Raw genomic sequence first — 13,462 nt, 5'->3', positions numbered from 1 at the left:
TTAGGTAAGAACCAATCTTCAGTTTGTTGTAGAACTCTTGGGAACACTGACTGAAACAATGACACACATCAAATCAGTGTTTCCTAAACTACTCACGCATCGCTGTGACCCTATTATATTACTTCTTTTCATATTTTTCTTTAAAGCATCTAATCCTCTTACATTAAAACACATAAATATGTTGTTACCATAATAAAAACTGTCAGCAAAAAAATCAATAAGAAAAGTAAAATAATGTGCCTCAATTCTGCCTTGACAAAGTTACCTTCCAAAACCCCTGTACCCACAGGCTGTTCTCCTTGAAGGGAGGCTGGCAAGTTCCTGAGTGGGTAACACCTGAGACCCTCTCCTTTATGGATATGAAGGACTCAAAACAGAGTCACTCCTTCATTATATAATACAATATTATAAAATGTCAAGTCCATGTTTTGCCTTATGTAACTCACTTCCCAGCAGGCAACTGGACCCAGGTTGTGAAGAAGAGTTCACTAATGCCTCTACAGTTGCTCCCTGGTAACCATAGGGATTGATTCTAGAACTCCTTGCTTGGAAACCAAACTCCAGAGATGCTCAAGTCACTTACATAAAATGGTTCAATGTTGTCTTAATCAGTGTTCTATTGCCGTGGAGAGACACCATGACCACAGCAACTCTTATAAAGGAAAACATTTAATCAGGATTGACTTACAGTTTCAGAGGTTTACTCCATTATTAGCATGACAGGAAACATGCTGCCACACAGGTAGATGGTGCTGGAGCAGTAGCTGAGAGTTCTACATCTGGCTTTGCTGGACTCAGGAAGAGCAAGATACTGGGCCTATCTTGAACATTTGAAATCTTAAAGCCCATTCCCAGAAACACACTTCCTCCACCAAAGCCACACCTAGCCCAGTGAGGTCCCACCTCCTAATCCCTGTCAAGTAGCACCTCTCTCCAATGACCAAGTGTTCAAATCTATGTGCTTTTGGAGGCCATTTCTATTCAAACCACCACAGATGCAGTGTTTACATATGGCCTAGCCACATCCTTCTAATTGTCTCTAGATGACATAATATCTAATACTGTGTATTAAATATGCTATGAAGTAAATGCTGTGAAGGTAACTTTCATACTCCATAATTTAGACAAGACATAGTTTGGGGAGTGGGTTAACAAAAACTAAGGTAGTATGAAGAAGCCAAATAGAAATCCATTAGTTTGTAATTAAATAAGATAATGTATTTTTAAGGGAACCTGAACCAAAATATGTTTCATGTGTAGACAAGGATGGTCTCAGAAGATATGGGTAACAGAATGAAAGTCTAAGTGTTAGGCATGGATACCTTCTCATGGGTTACTGGTCAAGGAGGAGCCAGAGGCACCAAAAACAACACAGACGATTGCTATTGCTCTTGGCTGCTCACCATAACTAGAGGGCAAGACTCTGTTGCTGAAGATAGCACTCATCTAGTTGCAGGAAATAGAGAAATCAGCATTGTCTGACCAGGAAACTCCCTGCCTGCTGGCTAGCTTACATGGTGCCATAAGGTTCCATGCAGCTGCAATGGGAATGAAGACACGAATGGTCTCAGCTAGCACTGGATAAGAGGCCTGATCCACAGGAGTGAATTTCATGCCTGGAACTGTAAACCTGGTCAAAAGCTCCAAAGGGAGATCATGGGCTCAGAGGGAAGCCTACTATTGTTGTATTTAATGGTCATGCTATCAAATTGCCTTCTCGATATTTAACTTTATAACCATTAACTCATATTGTTAAAACCTAGACAACAGCACAAATGTTGTCAAGGATGTGAGGTGGTTACAACCTTCACGCATTACAAACAAGATCATGGAATGATGTACCTACTTTGGAAACAGACTGACAATTTTTCAAAATATTAAACATATTACCATTATGACTTGACATTTTCACTTCCTAGGCATATATCCAAGAGAAATGAAAATGTATTCTCACTCAAAAATGTGAACATTGATAGTCAGAGCATCATTCATTATTCATAAGCCCTAAGGTAGAGACAATCTCACAGTTCATGGACAGAGGAAGGGATTAAACCAAAGTGGTGCATCATACAGTGGAGAGTAAGTGAAGAAGAAGGAAATGCTGATACACATTGTGCTGATTTGTTTTAACCTCCAAGGTGACACAATCTATAATTACCCAAGGAGAGAGAATCTTAGTGAAAAATTATCTAGATCAAGTTGGCTTGCGGGCATGTCGGTGGGGAGTTGTCTTGATTGTAAATTGATGGCAGGAAGTCCAAAACATGAAGAAGAAGAAGAAGAAGAAGGAGGAGGAGGAGGAGGAGGAGGAGGAGGAGGAGGAGGAGGAGGAGGAAAGTTAAGCAAGCAAGGATTCATACATTTATTCCGTCTGCTCTTGACTATAAATCTGGTGTTTTAAGTTCTTGCTTTGACTTCCCTGCAACAATGATGTATATATAAACTGGAATTGCAAGGTGAATAAAACCCTTCTCCCCTAAATTGCTTATTGTTTGGATATTTTATGACAGAATGAAACTAGAACACATGCTATACTGTGGATGGACTTTGAAAACACAAAAGTAAGTAAAACGAGGATTAAATTCATAGGAAATGCCCAGAATACATGTAAAGATGAACAATAGATTGATGTTTGCCTGGAATTAGAAGGAAGAGGGGACTGGGGATGTGAAGTTTCCTACTGAGGTCACAAAAACATTCAGGAATTAGATGGTGGCTGCAAACTGAGTATACTAAAAACTAATAAATTATATGTGCTTGTTGTTTTGGGTTTTTTTTTTTGAAAGATAGGTTTTTCACTATGTAACCCAAGCTAGCCTGAGTCATTTAGCCTAACAAACACTAGGATTGCAAGGGTGTATCACCATGCACACTGTGAATTCTAAACTTTTAAAGTGAGGATGTATTGATCTGTTAATCAGATCTCAATAAAGCTGTCATTTTTAAAAACTGCAGCACATGGAGAGGATGTTCAGCTGTTCAGCAGCATCAGTTACAGGAAAACACACGCTGTTTAGACCATGGTGAGATTCCAGAGTAAGTGTGCAAAACAGAAGTGGCAAAAATACAGGCAGGGCACAGAGAAATCCAGACACCCAGCCTATGTGCAGGAACACAGAGGGGCACTGACAGACTTGTTACTGCTAGCTTTGGCAGCACATATACTAAAATCGAAACAATACAGAGAAGACTTTTTCTTCTCTCTCTCTCTCTCTCTCTCTCTCTCTCTCTCTCTCTCTCTCTCTCTCTGGTTTTTCGAGACAGGGTTTCTCTGTATAGCCCTGGCTGTCCTGGAACTCACTCTGTAGACCAGGCTGGTCTCGAACTCAGAGATCCACCTGTGTCTGCCTTCCAAGTGCTGGGATTAAAGGCGTACGCCACCACTGCCTGGCCAGAGAAAATTAGCATGTCTTCCGTGCAAGAATAACATGCAAATTTGTGAAGTATCCCATATTTTTAAAAAAATAAATAAATAAAACAAAAACAAAACAAAGAAATAGATTTTCTGTGTAGTCCAGTAATGGGGTGGTAAATTCATCCAATTTCTCTCACAAAACAAAGGCAAATTTTGATATGAAACCCAGTATGCAAATGTTTAAATGTTTAGTGCTCTCTCCCTCTCTCTCTCTCTCTCTCTCTCTCTCTCTCTCGCTCTCGCTCTCGCTCTCGCTCTCGCTCTCACTCTCTCTGCTCTCTCTCTGTCACACACACACACAAACTGGGCAAAGAGACATCTCGTTCATGGCCAAAGCTATTTTATATCTTAAGACTCAAAAAAATCAAATCAAATCAAATCAAATCCAGGCAGCACAGAACAGGAGGAGGAAGACGGAGACCTGTGGTTTACTATACCACCCACAGACCTGTTCTCCACTGCACTGCAAAGCAGGATGGAGAATGTCATCCAGGGCCCCATCATCCCCGTGGCCAGCCTGCAGCAGGAGCCATTACAATATGCGAGTATGTGGTGGTCAAATGGGAGATAAAGAGGAGTGGAGCAGTTTAAGGATTAAGAAAGACAGAACTGAAGACTCAAGAATTGACAGGCGTAGCCTGTTGTGAGCGGTGACCCCTGCTACCTGGGGTCATGGTGAGGTTCCAGTCCATGCTGCCACTGAGGGCCATGTCTGAGTCTGTGGCTATGCTGTGGCTGGAGCTGATATTGATGTCCGTGGCTCATATTATGACTAGGCAGCATCAAGGGAACTCATGGATGTCCTGGGGCTGTGCATAACTGGCCACACCCCTCCCTGGATGAGGCTCTGGAGAGCTGGTCCTATCTCTCACTGGTGGCCACACGTCCTGCACTTTGCCTGGACAGCAGAGCAAAGCAGACCTTAGTATCAGGGGCAGAGGTGAGCCAGCCCTGAGGGTTGAGAAAGCAGGAAAGCTGACCACCCACCATCTGTCTGCTGTGAGGTGGCTTGGGTGCAGAGGTGATGACTTTGCCCCTTGACCTGCCCCCCAGCACCTGTGGCAGATGGGAGAGCAGATGGCAGATGAGATCATGAGAGTGGGTGAGCTGGCTCTGCCCCTTGAAGTCTGCAGAACTACAGAGAACAGGCTCTGCACTTCGCCTGGGCAACACAGTGGAGCTGGCCCTGGTGAGAAGGCATGGGTGTGCCATCCCTGAGGGTGTGAGAGCAGGAGAGCTGGCCCAGCCCCTCACAGGCTGCAGCACTTGGGAGACTAGTGCCCACACCCTGACGGGGCAGCACAGTGGAGCTGACTCTGGAGGCATGGATGTGGTAGAGGCTACCAGAGAGCATGAGAACAGGAGGGCTGATCCTGACTCCTGCTGATGGTGGACTGGGTGGCCTATCCAGGGCTGGAGAGCTTGCCCTGGAGCTGCAGGAAAAGCCAGCAGTCTGACCAGCTCAAATACCACCCAGACCCAGATCCAGGACCCTAAATTGGTCCATCCCAAAATCTACATCATCTGTGAACTATTACTGTGCATGAAAGGGCCAGTCCTGCTGCTCCAAAGCTGCAGGATCTCCATGACACAAGGCAATAACACGATAACCAACCAGAAGGAGTCCCGGTGAAGAGCCAATATTGATGGTGTCATAGAAACCAGAGATCTATGTCCAATTTTCTGAGGAACTGCCAGACTGATTTCCACAGTGGTTGTACCAGCTTGCAATCCCACCAAAAATGGAGGAGTGTTCCTCTTTCTCCACATCCTCGCCAGCATCTGCTGTCACCTGAGTTTTTGATCTTAGCCATTCTAACTGGTGTGAGGTAGAATCTCAGGGTTGTTTTGATTTGCATTTCCCTGATAACTAAGGATGTTAAACATTTCTTCTCAGCTATTCAGTATTCCTCAGTTAAGAATTTTTTGTTTAGCTCTATACCCATTTTTAATAGAGTTATTTGGTTCTGTAAAACTCCTGGGCATATACCCAGAAGATGCTCTAACATATAACAAGGACACATGCTCCACTATATTCGTAGCATCCTTATTTATAATAGCCAGAAGCTGGAAACAACCCAGATGCCCTTCAACAGAGAAATGGATACAGAAAATATGGTACATTTCCACAATGGAATACTACTCAGCTATTAAAAACAAGGAATTCATTAAATTCTTAGGCAAATGGATGGAATTAGAAAATCTCATCCTGAGTAAGCTAACACAGGCACATAAGAACACACATGGTATGCACTCATTGATAAGTAGATATTAGCCCAAAAGCTTAGACTATCCAAGATACAATTCACAGACCACATGAAGCTCAAGAAAAAGGAAGACCAAAGTGTGGATGCTTCGGTCCTTCTTGGAAGAGGGATCAAAATACTCAAGGGAGGAAATATAGAGACAAAGTGTGGAGCAGAAACTGAAGGAAAGGCCATCCAGAGACTGCCCCACCTGGGGATCCATCCCATATACAGACACTGAACCCAGACACTATTGCAGATGCCAAGAAGTCCTTGCTGACAGGAGCCTGATATAGCTGTCTGCTGTCTCCTGAAAGGCTCTGTCAGAACCTGACAAATACAGAGGCAGATGCTCATAGCCAACCATTGGGCTGAGCACAGGGTCCCCAACGGAGGAGTTAGAAAAAGGACTGAAGGAGCTGAAAGGGTTTGCAACCCATAGGAAGAACAACAATATCAACCAACCAGACACCCCAGAGCTCCTAGGAACTAAACCACCAACAAGAGAGTACACATGGAGGGACCCATGTCTCTACCCTCATATGTAGCAGAGGATAGCCTTGTTGGACATCAATGGGAAGAGAGGCCCTTGGTCCTGGGAAGGCTCAATACCCCAGTGTAGGGGATTGCCAGGACAGGGAGGTGGGAGTGAGTGAGTGGGTGGGTGGGTGGGGGAGCACTCTCATAGAAGCAGTGGGAGGGAGAATGGGATAGGGGGTTTCCAGAGGGGAAATCAGAAAAGAGGATAACATTTGAAATGTAAATAAATAAAATATCCAATAAAAAGAGAAAAAAAAGAAGCCAGAGATCTTGAATAGACCAGTGACTCATTGCAATGAATATTTGCAAGTGAAGATGTGTGGACAGAGGTATATGCTGTGGGAGACAGTGTATGATGTACTACAGCTTCCACAATGAGATGTTTTCTATGCTTTTTTGTTGTTATTATTGTTTATTTGAGTGTTTGTGTATGTGTATTTTATTGGAGGGGGAATTTGCATGGTCAAAGGTCAGATACAAGGGGACAGAGAGATGAAAGGAAGTGGGAAGCATGGTGTGAAACTCACAAAGAATCAATAAAAAGGTTTATAAAAATGCTTAAGTCACAGTATCTTTACTTGTGACAGTCAAAACCTGGATTCTATGCAAATGCCTTTCAGTAAGCATGGGCCCCCAAAGACCTGTGGTATATTCAGTCTGCAGATTGTTACTCAACAATGAAAAAGAATTATGAGTTAGCCATTTCTAAAGCATGCTCTAACTAAAGTGGGTCACGAGGAAAGTGTGCTGAGTAATAAAAGCCAACCTCAAGCATGTACAAGCACACAGCATGTTTCCATTCATGTCACAATTATGAAATGACACAACGTGAGAATGGAAAGCAGGTTCCTAAGGAAAGAGTGAACGTGGCCATAGAGGGAGAGAGCAGAGGGACCGCATAACTCAGCATATGCTCTATGGGGAACACATGAAATTGTACTTCTGATCAACTTGAAAGTCAATATCTGTAATACACATGCACGCACACACACAAGCACACACACACAAGCACACACACTCACACACACACACACTCACAGAACATGTTAACTATGAGCTTTACATAAGCTCTGTGGGTCATACCAGTGTTATTTTCCTGCTTCTGATCTGGAGGGAACACTACAGGGAAAGCTGAGGGAAGTTTCCATGGAGCTTCTCTATACATTTCTTTGCAAGTTCCTATTGACTTCATGTTGTCACAAAATAAAGGGTTTACATTATTCACATTATTGCGCTTGTCAGGGAAGGTATACACAGAGGTCAGAAGATAACTTGTGGGAATGGTCTTTCTCCTTCTACCTCATAGACCCTGAGGATCTAAGTCAGGTCAACCAGGTTTGGAGGCTTGGGCAGGAGCCTTTACCCACTGATCCATCCCACCAAAATAAAGGTTTTCTTTTGTTGTTATTGCTGTTTTGTTTTTCCAAACCTGAACTTATCCTCACCCAAAATGTGTTCCTCTTTCCAAACTCCCTGATTTCACAGCCACTGATATCAAAGGCATGGAGGTGTCGGCTCAGGCTCTGCCTTGTCCCCCACTCTATGATGACTGATACCATCAACGTATCCGGATCTAGAGTGACCTAAGAGACGAACCTCTAGGCAAGTCTCTAAAGATGGTTCTAAACGGTTAATGAGCTGAAAAGATCCACAGGAAATACGGTTGGCACCAATCCATGGGTTCGGATCCTGAACTACATAAAAAAGAGAAAATGGGCTAATCACCAGTCTCTCTCTCCCTCCTTTCTCCCTCCTCTCGTGGATACCCAGTGAAGCTGCCTCTATCTCATAAGCCATGGCTTCCCCACCACGGTGGGTTTGAACCTCAAACCATTATAAACCAAAATAAACCTTTCTTTTATTAAATTTATTTTTTTCAAGTTCTCGGTCCTAGCAATGAGAAAAGTAACTAGCACCAATCTCAGCATCAAATAATACCGATACAGCAATAGCAACAACATTCACTGAGGGGTATCCTCTCTCAGGAACTCTATTTACAAGCGCTCAGAATTGGTCTAACTTGTTCTTATCAGCTCTATTAATTATTCCCATTGTAAACATCAGTAAACTGAAGATCAGAAGGGTTTATGGTTAAGGCCAAAGTCGAACAGTAACTTAAGATAATAGACTTTCTAGCCATGTGATCTGTCCACAGACCTGACTCATCCTAACCCCAGTAACTTGGTTCCAGATTTCAGTGCTCACTGCCTGAACCAAACCAACACAGGAAACTTCTTGCTAATCTCCTCACTCCAGACCCAAGGAGACGGAAACAGCCTTATCAGATATCCTTGAACAGTAAATCACCCCAAGCAGAAGGCAAAGTCTCAGTTCCCAAGCATAAAGGGATTTTCACCAACTTGACTATATAAACAGTGCTGTGCGTGAGCCACGAAGTACCAGCGTACAAGGATTCAAAGATTGCTCGAATTTACAGCTGCATATTGAATGAAAATGTTTGGAAATGTGGCTGTCTTTACTCGCTGTGTCTTAAAGCAATCTCAACTGCTTCATGAACTCTTTGACATCAGTGTTCATGGTTTCAGCAAACAAGGATTTCCAAGAGTAAGCTATCCTTGACTCTGACTGTTGGGGAATGGTTGTAAGGTCATGTGTAATGCTGTTCATGCAAGGCCCACCTAAGGGATGCATACACAACAACAGGAAAAGGAGGGATCCTCTAAACACCATGTGTACAAGTGATCAAGAGAGAGAGGAGATACAGGTGTTAGAGAGGGTTGAGCAGTAATGAGGGCAAGGAGGTGTGGAGAGGGGAGAGGGTGTTGGAAGAGTGGGTAACAGAAACTTGGGAAGAAAAGCCTTATGGAAACCACTATGAGGGCCAACTTCTTTCTGATTGAACTTGAGGGAATTTATACCCAATACTCTAAACATAACCAGAAGTCCTTGCCTGGGGAAGTGACAATGCTTAGGAAAGACCCTTGTGTCACTGTTTTTTACTAAGCAGATGTGCTGTCAAACTGCCTTCTAACTATTTATATTTATGCCTACTGACTATTGTTGCTCTGAACCTTAGCCATAGAAACTTCTTGTTGTGTAATAATTAATGCAGGGGCTCAGACTATGTCCAAATGCTCAGAATACAGGAAGACTGAGTTCTGAACCCTGTATACGGCATGTATCACGGATGACGGAAAGGCTCCAGAGGCCCCTGAGAAGCCATTGGCAGTGAATGGCTACCAAGGATGGAGGAGTCATTTCCTCAATGCCGTAGCCACTGGTTAATAAATAATCCCCACTCCATGCTCATGGAAACAGCCTTAATCAAACTCAGTAAGTCACAGAAACTAAAAGACGGGGGGATAAAAGGAGAGACATGAAAGCAGGATGGGGAGCTCTGAGAGGGAAGGGGATTCCATATGAGTAGAATGATAATGGGGGATATATGTAATCAGGAATCCATTACGTGCATGTATCAAATTGACAAAAATAAAATAAAAATGTAAAGCTGTTCTGTAAGCAAATGGGTTTTAATATTGTCTGAAGAAGTTTCAAGCCTACTAGTGCCTGAATTCCACCCTCCCTCCCAACACACAGAGAAAGAGAGAGAGAGGGAGAATCTACTGAGCTGGGAGCTAGAACTGGCATTTTCTAAAGCTTCTCTGAGCATTTCAGAGGCAGCTGAGTTGAGAGCCACCATATGGGTACATCATGTGAGTCCCACATTGTAATTCAGCACCTTTTTAAGTGTGTAAGCATTTGCATGCAGAGTTCAGTGGACACCAGGCATCCTCAGTGTCATCCTCAGAAACAGCATCTACCTAGCTTTTTTGTTTTGTTATTGCTGTTTGTTTTCATTTTATTACCTTTTTTGAGACAGGGTCTCACTATGTAGACCAGGCTGTCCTTGAACACAGATATTCCCCCGCCTATGGGAACCCTGGGATTAAAGGCGTGTGCCATTATATTCAGTTTATCATTACATTTGAGACAAGGTCTCTACTGGTCTGGACCTCACCAATTAGCCTAGACTAATCAACCAGCAACCCCTTTTTCCACCTCCAACACTAGGATTAAAAAATGGACCCCACCCCACCCAGAATTCTTTTCAAAGTAAATCGACTTATTTTGAGTTAATAAGTTCCAATACTAAGGGTTTTTTCTAGGCAGCTAATGAACTGTTAAGGGAGAATTAGCCTCCCCTAGAGATGAGCCCTTAACTAGTTATCCAATATAAGATGACCAGCCCTGAAGCCATATGTACACAAACAGCAAAAAACAGACTCAGTACATAGAATGTATATATTTACGCATACTTACATATATATTATCTTTTTACATAAGGCCTAGAAATTGAACTCAGGTTGTCATGCATGCACAGAAAGCATTTTATTAATTAAAGCATCTCCCCAGCCCCAATTTAGCACATCCTGATTATACACAGAGATCACCAGGAAAGCTTTGAAACCGTACTAGTACCTAGTCTCTAGAATCCCATAGATTCCAACTTGTTTAGGAGCAGACCCCAGACAGTCCAAGTTTCAACAACAATGTAAGGAAAGATTATTGGCAGACAGACTTGAGACTCTTTAGTGTTCCTACTACACAGTGAATTTGCCACTGCTGCTTGTAAATATTGCTTAACCCCCATCACCCACTAACACATAAACTCAACACTGGGTTACATTTGTTTCCATCTTCTGTTGTACTATGACCTCTACGTGCATCCAAAGACAATACTCATAGAGGGTTTTCACCTTGTGTGACTTCCCCAAATAGCACCAAGATGTTCCAAGTGGGGAACTGAAAGCCCACCTCATAGAATGAGAAAATTTCCAGGAATCCATCAGGAATCAATTCCTCTTTTTCTGGAAGATAGGTTGGGAAGAAATGTCACTTGCTTTTACATATTGCCACCACTCTCCTTCTGGGGAATCGTTACTACAGCATCCAGGCACCTGTCCAATGTGTATCACTCTGATGTCATTTCATTCTGAAAATATATAGAGGACACATAACTATTATTCCTATTTTAAAGAAGACATGAAGTCCATCTACCTGAGGTTAATAGCCAGAGACAGACCCTGCCCCATGTTTTCGGCATGTAGTGCTGTAGCGCCCTCTTCTGGCCTGACACCCTCAAAATACTCCACACAGACAGAAGAACTTGCCTTTCTGGTGCCCTGAGGGACAGCAATGGTGGACAGCTTGGCATCACACACAGAAAGATAGACCACGACAGGGAGGGTCAGCAAGTCACAATAGCCTCTTTCCTCCCCGCACTATGGTCCAGTCCAAAAGCCCTGTCATCAGCATTCCCTGGTTCCCAGCTCTGTGACATCACAGCCTCCTTTCCTCCCTGCCAGCAACAAGTAAGTGAGGCCCAAAGGTAAGATCTAAAAGTGGGAGGGGTGACATTCCTGCACCAAATGGATGGCAGTGTCCCCACACTTGTGGATGCCTACTCATTTGCTACCAGCATCAGACACAATCCTTCCCTGGCCTCTACCTTGTTTCTCTCTCTGGCTACCATATCCCCACACCAGTGCTGAATGACCCTAAGTGACTCCTCCAACTCTAGATTCCTTCTTGCTTCACTTTGGTGACCTTGCCTCACCTGGTCAGCGTGTTCTGAAGTCCCCAGAGACCTGAAGCTCACAGTTCCCTGGGGACAAGTCAAGAGCCTCTTCTTTGACTCCATCTAGAGATGAGCCATAGTACTGCGTGAAAGTCTTCACCATCCTCCACTTCCCTCAACACCAGAATCCTCTTACATACTGAGGCTTCTCAGCATGCCAGAAAGCTGTGGCCACTTTCCATCACTCTGAGTCCTCACAAGCCCCTTTTCTGTAGATGGTATTTCCCATTTACAGATCAAAGAGCTGAGGCTTTAAGAAGCTGCACATTATTTTTCTATTAATTAATCATAAAAATCATACCCCAACGGGTTAGGGATGTATCTCTGTTGGTAGAATACTTGCTTGACCTGTATGAAAGAAGCCCTGGGTCCCATCCCCGGTACCACTAGGAATGGTGACACCCACCTTTAATGCCAGCACTTGGTGATAGAAATAGGAGGATCAGAAATTTGAGGTCATTCTTGAGAATATAGAGTTCAAGGCCAGCCTGAGCTACATAAGGATCTGCCTCAGAAAAAAGATTTGCTTTCCAGATAATGCTCTTGTAAGTACTTTGCTGGCTTCCCTAAAAGATTTCCCAATTCTGAAGAGTGGCAATTTACAACTCTTTATCATCAATCAGGATTTCCAGGTAAAGATATGGAGAGCACGGGCATAACTAAAAAGGACAAGGTGCACAATGCAGTGTGTGTTTAAGGGAGAGGGAGTTTTCGTACTTGTGTTTTCTTGTATGTGCATAAGCTATTTTCGAGGAGAGATTCCTGTTTACCATGTGACACAGACATGGATTTTGTTTCCAGTTAAGTGGAGAGTTGTGTTTGCACCACATATAGAACAGAGCTTTATGGCCAGTGCATAAGAGTCTGGGGGGGGGCACAAAGGCTACAGACTGCTGGGATTCCAAAGACAAGAGGCGTTTGGGCATCTAGAACTTTCTAGTATGAGATGACACCAGTGTGCAACTCTTCCCTCAGATTGGCCAGTAGCACTTTCATTAATAGATGACTCTCAATAACCTGTTAGCATCTTCCCAGGGAAGTGGGTCTGTGCCTAGGAATTGTGGATGCTCTCTTCCCCTCTCTGCATCACCAGTTCCCTCAATCCTAGCTGTAGGAAGATCCTCCAAGCTTGTCCAACTCTTCACCACTGTCACCAACTACCCTTGGATCTTTCTGTTCACAAAGATCAGGTTTCCAGCTGCAGCACCGTTCCTTCTCAGCTTTGGTTTTCAATCTCTTGCTGTGCTATGTGTCGGACCAGAGGTGCTTAAAAAGTATTCGACTCTAAACAAGCATATGCTGAGGGAGTGACAGGGAGCAAACCATGACTTCAATATCTAAAGAACTGGAAAACCTATAAATACAGCAATCAAGAAACTGAGGCAAGCCAGTGGTAATGTGGTAGTGGTGTACATCTTCCTTAATCCCAGCACTCAGAAGGCAGAGGCAGACAAATTTCTGGGTTGGCGGCCAGCCTGGTCTACAGAGATTTCCAGGGCTACACAGAGAAACTCTGTCTAGGAAAAAGAAAAAAAAGGAAACAAAAAAACTCAAAGAAGGAGGAGGAGGAAGAAAATGAGGAGGAGGAAAAAGAAAGAGAAAAAAGAGGGGAGAGAGAGAGAGACAGAGAGAGAGAGAGAGAGAGAGAGAGGGAGGGAGGGA

The 13,462-nt window shown here is 43.6% G+C and overlaps 1 protein-coding gene and 1 pseudogene across 2 annotated transcripts in view; both read left to right on the top strand.

Annotated features, from left to right (window-relative positions):
- The first annotated feature begins 3,140 nt into the window (after positions 1-3,140).
- Positions 3,141-3,458, top strand: LOC114631667 (annotated as a pseudogene).
- An 8,048-nt stretch (positions 3,459-11,506) lies between these two features.
- Tex48 (testis expressed 48) overlaps positions 11,507-13,462 on the top strand; it is a 14,912-nt gene continuing 12,956 nt past the window's right edge. Inside the window, exon 1 of one of the 2 annotated variants that reach the window (XM_028779866.1) lies at positions 11,507-11,534. The gene's annotated coding sequence lies outside the window, so the exon portion shown is untranslated. Of the gene's footprint in view, positions 11,552-13,462 lie in introns of both variants that reach the window. The other variant, XM_028779865.1, reaches the window with a different exon arrangement.

The sequence above is a fragment of the Grammomys surdaster genome, unplaced genomic scaffold (assembly GCF_004785775.1).
Source record: "Grammomys surdaster isolate TR1022 unplaced genomic scaffold, NIH_TR_1.0 363, whole genome shotgun sequence".
Classification (NCBI taxonomy): domain Eukaryota; kingdom Metazoa; phylum Chordata; class Mammalia; order Rodentia; family Muridae; genus Grammomys; species Grammomys surdaster.
Note: the sequence above shows the minus strand (reverse complement) of the source record. Positions and strands in the feature narration are given on the sequence as shown.